The sequence below is a fragment of the Excalfactoria chinensis genome, chromosome 1, assembly GCF_039878825.1.
Source record: "Excalfactoria chinensis isolate bCotChi1 chromosome 1, bCotChi1.hap2, whole genome shotgun sequence".
In the NCBI taxonomy this organism is placed as follows: Eukaryota; Metazoa; Chordata; class Aves; order Galliformes; family Phasianidae; genus Excalfactoria; species Excalfactoria chinensis.
Genome location: NC_092825.1, coordinates 119,625,952 through 119,643,887, shown reverse-complemented (window position 1 = coordinate 119,643,887; position 17,936 = coordinate 119,625,952). Strand labels below are relative to the sequence as shown.

Sequence of the window (17,936 nt, the reverse complement as noted above, 5' to 3'; positions counted from 1 at the left end):
TTTGCTTCCACATGCTGAAACTGTCATTCAGTTTAAAAAAAAAAAAAAGAAAAAAAAAAAAAAAAAAAAAAAAAAAAGAACAAGAGATGTGCCACAGCAAGTTCAACTGAGGTACAGTAAACCATATGTAACTGATTCAGTTCAAATGACTGGCACACCATACATGTATAATGACTTTTAAAGACTGTAGAATTTCACTGAAAATCTTTACTTCAGTTTACATGAAAAAAAAAAAAAAAAAGAAATCTTTGTTTCAGCAAGCAAGTATAGGATGGACATTATTAATGGTTATAAAAATGTAAATACAGTATTAAAAATGATCTTATCTATCTATGCACTCTTGTCTTCTACAAAGGACAAAATAATCAGAAAATGTCTAGATCTAATGTACGAGGAAGATATCTAATCACAAGGAAGACTGTAAAGCTATCAAATGATAAGTCCTTATAATAGTCCTTATAATATTTTTGAAAGTCTTATAAGTCTAAAAGGTGATGTGCTCTGTTATCTGATATTTTAGCCAAGGATTTTGCTGAAATTGGATGTTTAATACAGGGTAATACCGGGTAAAGACTTTCCATTGAACACTGAAGCTTATATTACCTCCTTGAAAGTGCATTAACTGCAATCCAGGGGTATATCTTCAGTGCTGTTCAGTTTGAAGAATGCGTAGCTGAATACTATTGGTCAGATGGTGAAAATGTGTCAGAATATTACCTTTGAAAGGAAGTTTTAATAAAATTTAGCTCTATCTAGCCTATGAGCATAGCTCTCATAAATTTTTTCAATTAGCTTCACTTATAAAATAGAGTGCTTTTAATTATTGCTTTTTCTTAGTTTCTTGTATCTTGGGGTCTACAACAATTGCTGGCAATAGCTCAATCAAGTTCACCATTCAGGGATTCTTTCTATATTATTACAGAATTCATAGCTATTGTGATTAACAGATACTGCAAAACACAACATCCAATTTTCCACAGTATTCCATGACAAATATTTTGCTGTTCATATAGGGATGCAGACATCTTTCTAGTCATGTATTTATTTTCTGCAGTATCACTTGTTACATGATTAAAGCAATAAAAGCAATGAGGAAAATTTTCTATTTTGCAGGTTTTAGTCCAGTAAGTGGTAAAAATATACAGAATCTGTTGTTTTAGAGATGTTAATCTGGGTTCTACAGAACTAAAGAAGTTAAGTTCATAAGAAAGAGAAGACAAAGCAGGAAAGATCTGCTTAGAAGTACCATTTTAAAACAACTTCTAGTTTTGACAGGTATTGCCATTTATGTGAGATGGAATTAAAATAATATTCACTTTGGAAGGAGTGAGAGTAAGAAAAGGAATGCTTTGCATTTTTCCTTACCCTTGAAAAGATATGTTACTCATACTGTAAGGAGTTGTGTTGTTACATTGAAGAGGACTCACATTATTTACAGAATAATTCTTACTTTCATTTTTATTAATATCATATTGAGTCTTAATAACTAAAAACTGTGGACTGAATTCATATGCTTAAAGAGTGCCCATTTGTGAACACAGTGTTGACATCTGGAGATTTGAACTTGATGAGCTCTAGAGGTCCCTTCCAACCCTTACAATTCTGTGATTCTGTAATTAGAGAGTGTTCAGAAGAAAGAGTCTGTGCAGATACTGTAAGCTGAGAAACACCATGATATTCTGTAGAACAAATCTGAAAATCTTATTTTTGCTGTCAAATTTTCAGTGCAAGAGTAGGTAGGTGAAGCTGTTGTCTGCAGCAAGTATAAATGTATTAGTTTGAAAATGAAACAATTTGGATAAAAAGTCGTGGCAAAATACTCCTTTTTAAAAAATCTGCCCCTTTCTTGTTTGGTCCATTTTGAGCATTTAAGAAAGAAAGCCTTTCACAAGCTTTCCACACAGTTCTCTCTGCTGGCAGCGATAGGACCTGAGGTAACAATAGGATGGATCTATGTGAGGGAAGGCTCAGGCTGGGGATTAGGTAGATCTTCTTCACAAGAGGGTGGTCAGACACTGAAGCAAGCTCCCCAGAGCAGTGATCATGGCAACAAGTCTGCTGGAATTCAAGATGCGTTTGGAAAATGCTCTTAGACACAGGGTATGAATTTTGAGTAGTTCCGTGTAGAGATATGGTTTGGACACAATGATCTTCACTGTAACCTTCCAACTTGGTGTAGTCTATGATTCTATTATTTCATCTCCAAATATTTGTTATTTGAAATATATTACTTACTGTTCTACCCTATAATATATAAAAAAAAATAAAAAAAATAAAAAAAATTGCAATCTATACATCTACTGAAGTCTCATAAGTAGATTTCCTACCTTTAGGTCATTAATTTCAAAGTAGTAAGAAATCTGTTCCTTGTGTTCTTTGATTTACCATGAATGAATGTTACATCTTCATAAGTAAACAGTCAGGTGTGGTTGTCACACCTGTTTGCAGAACCTATACCCTTGCATAGGTGTTTCTTGTTCTTTTGCTTACTTACTTTGTAGTGAACAAAGGATGCTGGTGCAGATTAGGAAGAATTCACATTGTCTGCAAAAATGCCAATGGTTATCGTTTCTTGCATTCATTGCTGAACAATACAGAGGAAATTAAACTTGATAGAAAATTGGTACAGGAAGTGATCATCTTCTTTTGCACAGAACCTTTAGAAGGAGAGATAATAATACTATATGACCATAACTGCTCACGTCAAAGAGATATTTTGATGTCTTACAATGAAATATATATATATATATATATTTTTTTTTTTATCAAATCTTATCATAATGATTTCCTCATTTCTCAGAAAATAAATGATTTGAGGGGATGAGAAATGAGGGATTTGAAGAAAGATTCTTGTATTGTCAAAAAGATTTTTGCTTTCTATTTAGAATAGACTTCTTCAGTTATAAAGAAACTGATACAAGAACGGTTTTGTCTGAGAGAGCCATTCGACCAGCATAAGACCATGTTAAATGTCCTTTGACACAGACATTATATGCACAGACCTTCTCTCAGTGATCATATAATACTGCTTTCATCATATAAAAAAAGCAATAGTAACATACTTGTCTATCGATTCTAAGATATTCTGACCTAAATTAGTAATGTTCTTAGTGAACAGAGAAAGGTTGACAGGTTTCAGTGATTATAAAAAGGCAAAAGCATTTAGAGTAGCTAATTCAGTGTTATTTAAACTTCAACATGAATGGCTTCCTGTCAGATACTGTGTCATGCACTTATGACAGTAAAAAGGAAAAAAAAAAAAAAAAAAAAAAAAAAAAAAAAAAAAAAAAAAGGTCTTAGAGATTTTTCTCTCTCTCTCTCTATTTTTTTTTTTATTTTTTATTTGTTTTTTGTTTTTGGTATACTTTACATCTAACACTTCAGTAAGAAAAAGGTTCTGAGTTAGAATATGTGTCTGATGTCTGTTAGGTTTTTTTTTTTTCTTCTTTTCAGATGTTTAATGGGAGTAAAAACAAATACGTATAATAAGAAGTTCATAGGAACAGCTAAAACAGCTAAAAATGTGCTGCAAATTTCAAAAATGAATTTCAGCTTACCAAATAAGATAAAACATGGTCCTAAAACAATGTCTAGAACATTTTATTTCTAGAAATGTCTTCTGTTTAGTGTTGCATTTGAGCTGGCAGCATTCTGTTTGTTACATTCAGAACATAGCTCATATTCATCATAATCTAAAAATCAGATTCAAATGCCATTTTTCATCTTAAGCAATGCTCTTCAAGGGTAGTAGTTATTGTATGAAAAATCCACATAAGGTATCCAGCAAGCCACAGACTGTGACATGCTATTACACCTAGAAAAGTGAGCGAAGTATTGGTTTACTGGGGAAGTTCCCTGGCAACCTGACTGTCAAGAGTTTGATTAATTCTCAATAAGTTAGAAAAGACCCTGCTATGAAGCACAGAAAATATATTTACAGATAACAAAAGTGAATGCTCAGAGAGTAAGTGCATGTGGACAGTGTCATGATGGTGGTCAATGTGTGCCTGTGGACAATGTGCACTATTTAAGTGTAGGTGCTTTCTGAATGTAAGTCCTCATTAGTACTTCAGAAAGACAAAAGAACAAGGAATCACTATAAATGTCATCAGCTTGTGAAAGGCTCATGTCTCAGTTCAAACAATGATATTCTTGTTGATTTCAGAAATTCATATTTGACTTCAAAGAATTAGAAGATACATAATACATTAAATGCATTAATAAGTTTATCTTAGTTCCTGAACACAAACATCCAAGTTCAGTTTCATGGTTAATGGAAGTGTAATTTGTCAGTTGATAGAACAGATACTGAGAACTGCAAAAATACAGGTTGTTTGTTCATCTGCTTCTGTTCATTCAGGCCTGCCTTAGCAGAAATGCTAGGTCATTTAGAAGTTCCGGTGATGTCAAGAATACCAAGTAGCTCAAAACACCAAGGCTGTATAGAAACAACAAAAAACTGACCTAGAGCACCATGCAGATGTTTACAAGGAGTCTGAAATGATTGGAATTTGATAAAAAACAGATTTTACACTGCCTGTAATTCCTGAGCATCATCACAAACCTTTTTCCCTCCTCCCTCACATTCATATACTATAGTATTTTAGATCTCTAGATAGGAAGTGTTTTAATTTCTGCCTGTGATTTTAAGTAGTTTTATAGCATACAGATATTTTCGGGAAAAAAAAAATTAAAAAAGGGGGGGGGGGGGGGGGGAAGTAGAACTAAATTCTGAGAAATATATTTGAACATTGATAGGTTAAAAGAAATTCTGTTACTCATATTTCACAAAATATTTTTGAATATGAGCTTTTAAAGAAGTTAATTCAGTTATAAGTGTTCACATTTGAAGACAGGAAATATGCAAAGGCATCATATTTCTGTGTCTCTTTAGCATAGGTTAAACTTGAAAAAAGTTAACAAATTATGTCATAACAAAGTGAGAAAAGTAATTATTTGAATTCAGGAAAGGATTATTCCACTGGTTGGTATTCTTTGAATTTAGGATTTGGCAAATGATTAGAACTAACAAGAGCAGTATGTACATGCACATCTGCCTGAGTATTTTCTAAGTAATTCTTCATACTGTAAAGCATATTGTAAATCTGTGTACACTTCAGTATTCCATTCATAGAGAAGGTTTATGGCCATTGCAAGAAAGTGCTAACAACAGTCAATGTAGTCTTTGCCTAGACATACAAGAAAAAATGCCCACAACAATTGTTCCTCGTCTTTCCTAGTAGATTTGATTTTGAACAAAGAATTCTGTTTAGTTTGCGGATTCATTGACCTCAGATATATATTCACCCTCTGATTAAATTTTATATTTCAGTTGCCATGTATGACAAGGTGTATGAGAGCACACAGTGTCCACTCTCAGACGGAGAGAGGTGTGCATTTAGGAGGGTTTAGAACATCTGTTTTCTTCGGTGATCCAAAGGTCTACATGGCTGAGTAACATATCTGAACAGGGTATCTTACTCCTCTTCTGATAAAATTTCTATACACTTGGGAAGACAGCCAGAGAAGCCAACATTCTATTTTACATTTAGTTTTAGGATCTTTTCATGGTAGATAGACAAGAGGAAAGTAGTGGTCCAAAATTCAGAAGTTAAAATCAGGCAAACTTATGAGAATCAGCAAGACAGAGAAAGCCTTCAAAGTGAAGGTGAGGATTTGATTGATAGGAAAATTGTATTTCAAGTCTATCTGTCTGGCCTGATATCCTTTTCAGTGTGGTTTGATTGGTCTAATCCTAAGTGAAATGCAGACTTCTTTCTATGTCTCCATACCCTAAGTGCCAAGATCTTGGGTTAGAATACCATAGTGGCAAAGAAATGGAGTTTAAGCTTGAGCCTGTGAACAAGATAATCTTGGAGGTCTTTTCCAACCTTGGCGTTTCTATGATTCTCTGTTTAGTATGATTGCCAGCCTATTAAAAACATCTTTCTTTAGAAATATAAGAAAAAATTTCAACAACTATGTAAAGATTGCCTGAATCTCTGTATTTTAATAAGTCACTTTACTGAAGTTGTTGTCACTGTCTGTCAGTTCTCTTTTGGAGAATAGCATACAAGAAGGAGACACTATAGTAAACACAATAGGAAAATATATTATCCTTACTATTGTCACAGACCTTTAGAGAGTATTTTGGCAAAGAAATCAGCTAAACTGAGAGATGCAGACTGAGTTTGTAGAGCTGTGGATAAAAATTGGTTGTAAGCTTCAAAATCCAAAAAATATCGAACAGTATGTAGATGTTTGTATTTCTCAATACCCTTTGAGTGCTGTCATCATTTTTAACTACTGTGGGAAGGAAGGGCATATATAAAATTTATATCTTGTCATGTAATGCCAAAAGCATTTTCAGTTGTCTGAAGGATATGGTGTGTAACTGAATGACTTCAGACAGCAAGCTGTTTTTTATTCTATTTATTTATATTCCTAAAACAAGGGGTTAAGGTTGTTAATCAATGCCATAATCTATAGGAACATATTCTATGAGTAAAAAGATAAAAAGGATTTCATGCTCAGGTATGTGTCTGTCTTTGTTTAACTCAACTTTGTAACCATCTTGTACAAAAGAGCCCAGACTTCATAGTGTTGCAATAACTAATAATAAAGGTTGGATTAAATGTGTGTACAAATTCACTCTTGAAAGATACTCTGAGCTAGGCTAGAATTGTTACACTGAATAACAGTTAAAAATAGAAGAGCAACACAAAGAGAAGGAACACCACTGGCAGAAGTGGTCTGTCTAACCCTCTTGCAACTGTGTTTTAGAGATTGGAGGAAAAAGTAACCAGAATTTATTTTGCCGTGGGAAAAAAAAATAAAAAATAAATCCTTTGTGACCCATGAAATAGATAGGCTAAAAGTTTTAAGCTAGAAACTGAACTGTAATCACTATTAAGATGAAAATTAGACACCAGAAGTTCATGCACCAGATAGTTTGAAAAACACGTGGAGTTACGAGGACATGTTGGGTAGTATATCATGTATATAGTATATCAAAGTATATCTATGAATTCTTTCAGGTCTTTCATAAGCAGCAGCACCTTGTAAATAGATCTTGGATTCCAAGTCAAATTGAAGATGGGCTAGAGATCACTAGAGAGATAGAAAGTCTAACTTGTTGTTGTGTCTTACTCTGAAAGTGACTACAGTAGAAAGAACATAACACAAATGCTTTTCACAGGAACCTCTATGATGTTCATGAAAGCAAATCTACTCAGTTCCTTTGATTTCTGTGTGGTTATTTTTGCATAATAAAGAAGCAGTTATGGAACAAAGACCTATTTTCATATTCAAGTCATAAGAGTACTAGGCAATAGCTATATAAAGAATTGGGAAGAAAAAAAAAAAAAACAAAAAAAACCACAAAAAACTATTCCTTTTTAAAAGCATCATTAGTTATGATAAGGGAAACAAAGTATTTTGCAAGAAAGTTGCTCATTGAAGAATGATGACTTAGAGATTATTGTATTGTGGATGACCACAGAGCAAGGTTGGTTATCTCTTATATGGGAGCTTGGGAACTACAAGTGACCCTGACCGTGGAAGCAACTGACAGCACCCAAGCAGAATGAGCAGAGCTGAGTGCTAATGACAAGGTCCATCAGTAACCTCTAACTAGGTGAACTGGTGATTCAGATTTCAGGTCTACTCATAGAGTTCAGTCAGAAGAAGGAAGAGATAAGAATGAAGGCATAGGTGGAAGAAAGACTACAACCTCAGTCAGTCCAGAGATGGGGCTAAGGAGTGGCACTCCTATGGCAGTACTGATGACTTCAGGCTATGATGAAATAGGTATCCTGGCCCATGGGCAGAGTGTGTGGATGAGGTTCCAACATAGGGCCCAGTCAGGACCAGTAAGGTGTACTAGAATTCTCAGGGTTCCAGCATCTCAGGTTTTTAGCAAATTCCAAGGCAGGTGTAAGCTTCTACCTCTGTGCTAATCTGATCTATCTGTTATCTTTAAAAGAGAAATAAGCAGAATTATTCTCACCCTAACATAGAATTCTAACGAAGATGAAAAGCAGATCAGTGAACAGTGGCATCTAGCTTTCATAAAAATATACATACTTCAGAGATCCAGAATTAGGTGAGATGACCAAATTGTCAAATTACATAATAAATAGCAGTAGAGCACTAAGCAGTAAATCACACTGAGTACCTTAAGTGTAAAAAGTGTCTCACCACCTTTTTTACAATGTGAGACACATGAATGTTTTTCTAAATGTCAAGAATGATACTGTATGTCATTTAAAGTTAACTGGGAGTTTTAAGATCATGTAGTGTAATTAGTGTCATTTTTCTTTTAAATCAGCAGAGGTTCAGATAAGAGCCTGCCAACAAATATGCAATAAATAAAGTAGATAGTTTAGAATGTGTAGTAAAATACAAGGGGTGAATTGGTTTTGTATAACTGAATATCATTTTATCCATGCATCAGCGTCCTGAGAGATCTGACAAGAGTAGTCAGAGAAGAAAAGCATGGATTAGATACAGATCCTGGTTTGAGTTACACTGGCATAAAGTGCTTTAAAGTCCAATTAAGAAAGTACCACTTAAATCTCATGTTCAGTTTTCCTCTTAACACAAAACTAAAATAGTCATTTACTTCAGCTATTAGAATAAACTCTTTGAGAGGTATTTTTTATTTGTTACAAGTAATTGCTGTTGCTGACTGGGACAGCTCTTACTGTGGAGGCATACGGGTCCTTCCCCAATTTATAAGCCTCAGTAAGACTCATTAAACCTCATTCTTTGTCATGAGCTTTTATCTTTATGGCAAAATGCAGTGGCAATGTAATCTATTTGAGAAATCATACAGAAACTTGTAGCAGTAGGTAAGAAGTTTCCATAGATACATGGGCATACATGGGCATGCTTTTTTGCTGATGCTTAGATATTCACATGCTATAGACTACAGCAAAGTATTTGCTTGAGATTTCCTCAACAGAAGGCAGGTACTGCAGATCACTTTTCTGTTTTTAAGGGTCAACATCCATGAAAACAGTGAAGTGTCAGCATAATGTGGATCTACTCCAGTTCTTGACTGGTGTATCTACACAAGCCTGTGAAGGATTTCAAAAGCATCAAGTACCTACTTTGAAATAGTGAAGCTGTGGGGGAAATACACTTTCCGTTTAGGGATAGCACATGAGTCTTCAGCTCACTTAAAACACATTTTTGTTGGACCAAGTGTAACCTTTTTCTTCTCTCAGAACTCTGTCCTTTTTATGCTGTATTCATCCTTTTCACATCACTTTATCTCACTTTCCCTCCCTATTTCTCTACTTCTAGCCTCACTTAAAGTGAATTTTTTTTTTTTTAATTCTCTTTATAGATACTTGTACGTGTCTTTACTTTCTGAATCTGAAGAAACTATAATAAACTCTGATCTTCACAAGAATTTTCCTGTAATTTTTCTTTTCTGTCTTTTAGTTTTGCAAGTCCATTCATTTCCACCATTCTCTCCTTTCTTTTCTTACAAGGGGTTGTTGTTTTTTTGTTTGGTTGGGTGGTTGTTTTTTCTTGTTTGTTTGTTTGTTTTATTCAGTTCATGTGTGTGGTATTTTTGTTTGTTTTGTTTTGCTTTACTTAACTTTTAGTTTTCATTTTTACTTCTTTCTTTGTTCCTTTGTCTTGAAGCTTACATCATAACAGGTGCAACTGAATTGGGGTGACTCACTGTGGGCATATTGCTTGGTAGTATAAAATAATGCCTGAAAGAAAAAAAGGTCATTTCTAGATTGAACAGAAAACACAAAGGTGTTTATATCAAGCTAAAGAAAATTGACCTAATCATCAGATACACATTTCTGGTACCAATATTTTAGGTAGGAAAATGTTTTCCTTGACAAACATGACAAAGCCTTTACGCTATTTTCTTGTCTCAGTTTGCCGTGTGATGGGAGGACTAGATGGTTTTAGTGATCTTTTCCAACAGTAGTATTTCAGTGTGTATGGCAGCAGAATTACTGTGAAGCTGTCCTGTAGAGTTATGGGACATGGAGTGCTGTTTTTCCTATTTACTGTGGCAAAGAGAGACAAGTAATGTGAAAATAAAATAAAATAAAATAAAATAAAATAAAATAAAATAAAATAAAATAAAATAAAATAAAATAGATTCTGACTTAAAATAATAGTATATATTTAATATTTATTTGTTTTCATAATAAGAACATAAGCATAAATTCCTAGTTAGCTGATGAAGATGGAGAGATACAGAGACCTTCTTTGCTAAGAAAGGTGTGCTTTTTGCACCAGGTCTTTAGCTAGTGTTTAATCAGAATTAGTTTTGGACCAGCTTGTGCGTTTTTTGGTTTGCTTCTGCTTGAAGTTTATGAAGTTTCTAATATTTTAAAACACTACAGTTTCTTCCCAGCAGGTGCTCGAAGTGTAAAAACTTGAATTGCGAGTTGACTAAAAGTCACAAGTGACAAAGGAATTCAGGAATGCTGGGGAAATACAGTATCTGAAACAAAATATTTCAGATTGTGTTACAAGTCATGTTAGATAGGATTGATGCAAACAGTACTGTTTTAAAAGGATTAACTAAAGTGGGATTAAAACGAAAACCTAGCTTAACTAGCTTTTTTTTTTTTTTTTTTTTTTTTTTTTTTTTTTTTTTTTTTTTCCTGCACACTAAGTGGCAGGAATAGCTTCAGAATGGAAAGCATAAGCCAGGCTTTCTAGACACTAAACCAGTGAACAACTCCTTATGGAAAAAAACAACCTCAAAATTACAGTCTTCAATTATCTGGATTACTTTATGCATGACTGAAAAGAGTTCACTATCCAGACTGATTTTACATTAATGGAATGATAGATATGAAGTAACCTGTCTTCAAATTAATTCTTAGCTCTCTTCACTTAAGTTCTATATACAGTGAAATTAAAATGAATTCAATCCATTTACAGCCCCAGGAGACTCTTCTCTGATCTTGTTTTTAGTGAGAAGCAGATTTTAGCACATTATAACACCTCAGAAGGGTGAAGCTTGCTTTTCATTATGCCTGCTTTCCTTAATCTTAAAAGTAGGAAAGTGTCAAGGTTGTTTCCCTTTTCCATCACTTACTGTCAGCCGGAGAGTAGCTGAAGCTCTCTGTGTCCATATTCCATACCGCTAAGGACAATAAAATGTTCTCACAGCTTTCCTAAATCTAGTCTTCTATTCAAACTCAAGTATTCATGCTGACTGGAGAACTGCGAAATGAGGTTTGATTTTTGCATAAAAGTTCATAATGGCAGACTGCTCAAATTCTCTGAAAAACCATAACCTTAAATGTGTCCACGTGAAAATAGACAGTAGACAACTTCTAGAAATTTTCTTAGGAATAAATGTATAAGAAAGTTCTTGCTGGTTGTATTTAAAATAACACTTTTAGTGTTTATGTTTAATTTAGTATTTTGCAGAGGAAGGGGTTCAACTGTCTTAGTTGTACATTATTCAGGTAATACTGTATCACAAACCTTCAGTAAACTTCTGTTCTCCATTCCTTTAAAGTATTGGTTTGGAAGGAAAGGCTTATAACAACCTTGGTGAAACAAATTTAAACGTTTCCCCTCATAATTAGTTGCAGCATAGTGCATTAGCACACTGCAAAGATATCAGAAAATAACTTATTTATTTATTTATTTATTTATTTATTTTTGTAGTTCTAATTGCTGAGTACATGCATATTTTTTTTTTTTCTAGGTTTTTTTCTGGTAAAATCAGAAGAATCAAATTTGGGTTTTTCCTTTCCTTTCCTTTCCTTTCCTTTCCTTTCCTTTCCTTTCCTTTTCCTTTCCTTTCCTTTCCTTTCCTTTCCTTTCCTTTCCTTTCCTTTCCTTTCCTTTCCTTTCCTTTCCTTTCCTTTTCCTTTCCTTTCCTTTCCTTTCCTTTTCCTTTCCTTTCCTTTCCTTTCCTTTCCTTTCCTTTCCTTTCCCTTCCTTCCTTCCTTCCTTCCTTCCTTCCTTCCTTCCTTCCTTCCTTCCTTCCTTCCTTCCTTCCTTCCTTCCTTCCTTCCTTCCTTCCTTCCTTCCTTCCTTCCTTCCTTCCTTCCTTCCTTCCTTCCTTCCTTCCTTCCTTCCTTCCTTCCTTCCTTCCTTCCGTTCCTTCCTTCCATTCCTTCTTTCTTCATTTTTATATTTTGGACTGATACTGAATTTGTAGCATCACATTAGAAGCAATTTTCTTTAACTCCATTTTTGAGTCTAACAAAAGAATTCCCTTTGCTATGTCATCATTTATATTTAAATTTCAATTTTGGAAATAAAAAAATAAATTTGCTTTTAAAGGTCCATTTTCAATTTTCTGATAATTGGTTTTGAATATTTCAGTAGCATTCTGTGTATCAAAATTTGTTTTTGTGCCCAAATTTTGAAAAAATGTCTGGAAAGAGACATTTATGGACAAATTATTGGAGATGACCTCAGTTCACAGAATGGCAGAACTGGGTTGGAAGGGACTTCTAGGGATCTTCTACTCCAACCCCACTGGCAAAGCAGATCACCTCCCTTGTCCTGCTGGCCATGCTCTTTTTAATTCACCCCAGGATACCACTGGACTTCTTGGGCACATGGGCACACTGCTGGTACATGGTCACCATTTTGTCTATCAGGAAACTCCAGTCTTTCTCTGCAGACAGTTTTAAGCTTGTCTGAAAATAGTTGCAGTAGTTGCTTTGAGTTGTCTTTGCACCTTTGTCATGTATGTTTGTCTCAATATCAGGAAAATAACTGTATGAATCTTACATTCCTGTTCACACCACTCAGGATGATTGCATCCACTTTATGTCAGATAAAAATTATTGTCTTCAATTTTTAAAGGACAGAAAGGACAAAAGAGAAAATATAATTCTGAATAGATTTCTCTTTCATTTTTGTCCTCGTTAGTAAACTGGCTGTGCATTCTTAAGTGTGTTGCTCTCCTTTTTTTTTCTAGTTGTATCTCTTTCTAATTCCAGTGGATAACTAGTACATGAAAAGCATAAGAAACATTTAGGAAATTACCAATAATTTTGTTTGTTCCAATATTATCTGTCTTCAAAATGATATTGACGGTTCTTTAAATGAACTGAAAATTACATGGACAATTCAATAAGTGAATAGACTATGCAGCCAAATCTTTAGCAATTGTCTGGGTTATGTGCATTAGATTACTCAAAGTGATTATTTATTTATTTATTTATTTATTTTTCCTAGGTAAAATGTATTCTCCCATGTTCCTGTTAGCTTCCAACTAGGAAGCATAATATTGCACTGGCACTTCTGATTTTAGAAACATATTTTCTATACCCATTTGTGTGTGTATGTATAAATGAGTGTTCATTCTTTTTTATAACAAAGTTTATGAAGATAATTCTTTGTCAGCTCCTACCATTTAGCAGATTATCCTGGCTCATGAATAGGTTTCAGTGGTACCTTCTAATTCCACTGCAGTTGCTCACCAGCTCACTGTTGTTTTCCTTCATGTTTTTTAGCTCAGATACTCTATATTCTGCACATTTCTTCATGCAAGCCTCTTCTAGCAACAACCTGTTCTTGTAAACTAACATTATGTCTTTGAATATCACTCATTTTCCACCTACACAAGGATATTATGTGTTGCCTTTTGACTGGTGTAACAATATAGCATCCTAAGATACCCAGATAAATGTTTCCAAAGAATACGAATTTTGACTGAACAAGTAAAGTTAAAAACTTTTGAACTCAAATAGCATATTTTTATTAGCTGTTGAAGGAATGTTCATATTCATAAAAATATATACTTTTGTGTAGCAACCATATAATATTCTCCACATGACATATATAGCTCTAGAAAAACTCCACATCCAAAACCTTTTTTAAATTGCTAAATTTTTGGAGAGTAGACTACATGCATATATGTGATATCTACTTTATATAAGGTTAGTAGAGAACATAGAACTTCTAATTTATTCCAGTGATACAGGAAGCAGGAAGAAAGGAGTCAATCCAGTAATAACAACAGTTATCTTAGGAATATTTTTGACTAAATTTGAACTTTAATCTGCTACTCTGTAGAATAGTTGAAGAGTTGGCTTTAGTTAGAATTTGAGAGCGTATCTTGGCTATAGAGCTTACTTGGAATACAGGAAAAGACTGTGCAATTTGCTGGTACAGTGGTATGCCCAAAGGGTTATGCTCAAGTGAGTCTTAACGCAAGGAGAGACCAGCTCATCAATTTGCAATGAAGAATAGACTTGTTTAACTTGTTCTTCTACCAAAAGAAGAAACAAAATAATAGGAGCGAAGGAAAGCCCAGATCCACCCATTGTAGATTAAATGCAGTAAAAATAAGGTCCAGGCTATAACACAGAAATAGCTCCTGTTCATATCAAGTCCTTATCAGAAAATATGATATAGCCATCAGTAATTAAGCACAGCACTAGTATTACAGAAATGACATCCATATCCAGTGTGTCATGTCATCATGGAAATATTAATATATTTTACTGAGATACTTTTATTTACCCTTCTGGCCTTTACCTGTCTATTGGAGTTCTGGTTGTCGGTGTGATTATGGGAGAATAAATAGATGAAGGATAGTAAAACTGAAGAGGAGTCTGCCAAGGAGATCAAATTCTTAGCAATTACGTTGATAGAAGATTTGTGCAAACTAATTGCAACCTATCTTAACTTGAGACTATTTATATGTGCACCTTCTGTGACTTTTCCTTTTTTTACACAAGCAAAGTTAAGTGGTATTCTGAAGACAGAGTAAGTGAAACCCTTGTGCAATTCACTGAGCAGAAAAATAAATGCTGAATAAAGAAGCCGTGATGCTCTGGGAAAGGATCTCAAAGGATGCTCCAGACATGTAGCTAGCTTTCTGTATTTTGGAAGGACTCTGTTATACTGGCTGTGAGGGAACCCTGACAATTTTACAACTAGGCTCAATGAGGAAGAGAGATATAGTTATCTTTAAATAATAAGAGGGTCCAGAGGTTTTGAAGAACAAAAGTATTGTTAATTATTGAGAGATTGATTTGATTCTTGTAGCTAACCCTCTGACAAAATGGGATTTTATATCAGCTGAGAGTGAGAGAGAACTCTCCATTTTTAAGATCTTTATACAGCTCATAAGCTTTACAAATTAGATGTCCAACAGCTCTTTACATCTCCTACTATATTACACTGGCTTCTCCACAGACACAGACACTGACAGGTATGCTTTAGCTTTTATAATGCTTAGGCAATGGGCAGTTAAACTCTGCACTTTTGTTTTTCCAGCACCTCATGAAGTTCCAGGTCCTCTGAAGCACCACAGTGCAATAGATTATTGTACTATTGTGCAATTATACAGTACTCTGCCAAGGCTGTATTTTGCACAATATAAGCATGATGTTACATAGCAGCATAGCTGACAGCATTCAGCTCTTCAAAAAACTAGCAGTGCAATTCATAGACATGATATGGTGTTGCATGTGTCTATCTTCAATCCCACACGTTTTGCAAGATGACAGATGCTGTAGATATAGGCAAACTTGAAGAATTTTTTTATTCTATAAGGGTGTCACGGGTTACCTAGATTTACCTGTGCCTGTGACAGGGGCAGCTGCCCCATAGGGCCCCCAGCCCGGAAAGGAAGGGAAAAGGGGAATGGGAAAAAAAACAGCGACAGCAATCTAAGGAGGAAAACTTATTTAACTAAATATGATATCAGAATACAAGATAACACAATATAATACAATATGATTGATGCTAATAAATCGAACAAAACAGGGAGAGAGAGTCCCCAAAAAATGAGAGGCCTATTGTGAACTCTAGGTGACATGGCTGGAATGCTTCCCGCTTTCCGAGAGTCCGAGAGAGAGAGAACTCCAGCCTGGGAGCAAGATTATATATGTCCTTCTCCCATGATTTATCTCTGGCTGCAATGCCCTCTGGGATATGTAGTTCTTCTCCAAGAGCTGAGTACTCGGGACGCTGCCATTCCACGGAACTGGAGCATGAACCTTCCAATGATCCATACTGCACATGATGTTATGATGTAGAATATTGACAGCAACACCATAAAAACATGTCAAAGGGAAAAGTAAATCAATAAATCACACTACAACTTCTATGTTTCTGTTTTTTTCCCATGTCTTTGAACTTACCTTTATGAACCCATTGCTAGGTCTTACAATAATTCACAAATTCTTAAATTTGTATTGTTGTGTGAAAGCCCTTTGAATGGCCTGGTGATACAGTGTCAAACAACATAAGAGTTGATGTAGAACTTGTTTTCAAAGTTATTCAGGAGAAGTGTTCTATCAAAGATAGGAGTATGTTAAAACAGCCTGACCACAGAGCTCTCATGCATTTTTTCTGCCCTTGTGTCAAGGTGTTACAATGCTTGGAACTGAATTCTCAAATGGAGTACATATTGCATGGTCTACAAAAGCATGCAGTGCACCAATTAATAGTGCCTTTTGGCCTTTCTGTTCTTTGCTGTTCATCCTGACAATCAAACACTTTTAAAGAGACAGAAGAAATGCTTAGTATAGAAACACATAGCTTCCCAGAATGTATATTTTAAATATCAATAAATTAGAAGAATATTTATTCTCTGGGAAATTTTCTGTGCATAAATTGAAAGATGTCTGAGGGGAAGTGCTAGATCGTTGACCTGGATAGACTGGAGAGTGAGGAACCTGATGAGGTTTAACAATAGTGAGTGTAGAGTTTTGCACCTGTGGAGAAACAATGGCATGCATCAGTTCAGGATGGGGGGTGACCTGCTATAGATGAATTCTGCAGAGAAGGACCTGGACAACAGATTTCCTGTGAGCAGTGTGCCCTTGAGGCCAAGAAAGCCAATGATTTCCTGCAGTGCATGAAAAAGAGTGATTCTCAAGCAGCATTCAGAGGATACTCCTAGACTAATGCATGTAATGACCATCACCCTCTGACCCTGATTTAAGTGCACACTAAATGAACTGGAAGTCTCCATGTTCTGTCATTGAATTGGTTCCTTGAGGTAAATTCTCTTACAATGTGAAAAATGCCGCAGGATAGAAGAAGCTGTAAAGAATCTTAAGGTCACTTACTTACTTTTAAATTCATGCTATGAACTGGAACTGCAGTCTGTGACTCCTCTTTAATCCACTGAAACATTTATGTCTTTAAACCTTTCTTTAAACATTCAGTGTGATGTAGTTACAGCATGTGATGTACCAGTTCATTTCTGCCCTTCACAGACCTTCAGGTGCTTTCTATTCTAGTGAACGAATGACTTGATTAATGAATATTAACCACCATTGCACATATAAATATTTAACAAGTTACCAGAGTAACAAAATTACTGTGCACTGAAATAAATAAATAAATAAATAAATAAATAAATAAAAATCAGCAAAATACCACAAAGAGTTTTCCCCCCAGTATTTAAAACAAAAGACAAACTTATCTCTCAAGAGGAAAATTTGAGAGACCTGGTACTGTCCAACCTGGAGAAGGTTGGAGAATACTGAGGCAATTTTAAATCTCTAATGGGCAGGTGCCGTGAGGATGGGGCCCGACTCTTTTCAGCGATGTGCAACAACAGAACAAGGAACAATGGGTACAACCTGGAACACAGAAAGTTCTTTCTGAACATGAATGAATTTCTTTTTATTTCAAGGATGACAGAACACAGGAACAGGCTCTCCAGACATTGTGGATTCTTCTCTGGAGATAATCAGAACCCTCCTGGATATTTTCTTGTGTAGGGAATTTACTTTAGCAGGAGGTTGGACTCAATTATTTCTGGAGGTCCCTTCCAGTCCATAACATTCTGTGGTTCTGTGTGGATCTTTGAAAAAAGTTTCAGCAGTAGGGCATTAAGGAAAGTAAATATCTAATGACTGTATTTCTGGTGTTTGTATATGCTCTGATGGATAAGTGAATGAATTAATTTAAGAATGAAAAGCAGATTTTGACTCTAATTATTCCCCAGT

At 34.9% G+C, this 17,936-nt stretch overlaps 1 protein-coding gene across 6 annotated transcripts in view; it reads left to right on the top strand.

The window, feature by feature from the left end:
• The window catches only part of STS (steroid sulfatase), a 178,248-nt gene that overhangs the window by 155,966 nt on the left and 4,346 nt on the right, over nucleotides 1-17,936 (top strand). The window lies entirely within an intron of this gene.